A 1,574-nucleotide genomic window follows, 5' to 3' on the forward strand; every position below is an offset into this window, starting at 1 on the left:
TGGAATTCATGGTGGAGAAGACAAATACAGCACATGAATCTGGAAACACTTGAACTTGGAATGTCCAGGTTGCAGCATATCAAGGTGGTTCAGCTGATTGGAATGTTGTCTGGTACACCAACAGGTTGCAGGTTTGACTTCTGGTCAGGGCACACACCTAGGTTGTGGGTTTGATCCCTGGTTGGGGTGCGTGCGGTTGGCAACCAACTGATGTTCTCTCTCTCTCTCTCTCTCTCTCTCTCTCTCTCTCTCTCTCTCTCTCTCTCTCTCTCTCTCCCTCTCTCTCCCGCTCTCTCTCTCCCTCTCTCTCCCTCTCTCTCCCGCTCTCTCTCTCTCTCTCTCTCTCTCTCTCTCTCTCTCTCTCTCTCACTTCTTTTCTCTCTAAAATCAATAAACATATCCTTGGGTGAGATTTAAAAAATAAAAAAGAATTTACTTGCCTATCTTAGGCAAGTCACCCCTCCTACTATCTGCTCTCTGCCTCCGTTTTCTCATCCATAACATGGGGATAAACACATCCTCTAGGAACCACTTATTGGAGTTGTTATGAGGCATAAACGAATTAAACACGGGAAAATGCTGAGATAGAGCCTGGTGCACAGTCGCCAGTGCTTTTGGCCATTGCTGTTACTAGCCTTTCCTGGGATAAAGATGTGGGCCTTGTCAGCTTACCAGGTAAGGGAAAACACACCCAGCGGGTGTCTTAGAGTTGAATTCAAAGCTCAGATTAAGATTTTTCAACCTTTCTCCTTAGTAGACCCTTGACCCTGGAGCTGGTCAGCAATTAATCAAAAACAAAGGCTGTCTAGCCCTGGCCGGCGTGGCTCAGTGGTTGGGGCGTCAACCCGTAAACCGAAAGGTCATCTGAAAGGTCGCGGGTTCGATTTTCAGTCAGGGTGCATGCCTAGGTTTTGGGTTCCATCCTGAGGCCGGTATGACTTTTTGATGTTTTTCTCTCATGAGCAATATCTCTCTCCCTCTCTCTCTCCCTCCCTTCCTCTCTCTCTAAAATCAATAAGCATGTCCTCAGGTGAGAATTAAAAAGATTTAAAAAGGATTCCTGCCCCAAAGGCTGGGTTCTGGTAGTGGACAGCAGCCCAGGAGTGAAAGATCCCCCAATTTCTCCTTGTCTTTTTGGGGACAAGCCCTGGTGCTGACACTTACTAGCTGTCTGTGGCCTTGGGCCACTCTATCTGCCCAAGCCTCAGTTTCCCCATCTTTCAGGAGGAAGGATGCTTGCAGTCTGAACCCCAAAGGGTTATGCCAGGCTTTAGATGAAATAAGGTGCTCAAGATCTGGCACAAAGAAATTGGCCAACCACACCCAGTCTTTCTGACTACTCACCTTGCTCTCACCAAGGGCTGGCATCTTTCACTGCCTCTGGTTTGGGAAGAATCAAGAGCCCCAGGACAATCTCAAGGTTTAGACCCCTATGAGCACCTCCAAGCCATTGTCATCTCTTCCCTGGGGCCTGAGTATGGACAAGTGGAGATCTACAACCAGAAGCTGTGTGGCAGAGAAGGAGAGGGAGAGGGAGAGGGAGGGAGGATACAGGGCACCTGCAGCACCTCTGG

Source organism: Furipterus horrens, unplaced genomic scaffold, assembly GCF_987537825.1.
Source record: "Furipterus horrens unplaced genomic scaffold, mFurHor1.1.pri manual_scaffold_13, whole genome shotgun sequence".
In the NCBI taxonomy this organism is placed as follows: Eukaryota; Metazoa; Chordata; class Mammalia; order Chiroptera; family Furipteridae; genus Furipterus; species Furipterus horrens.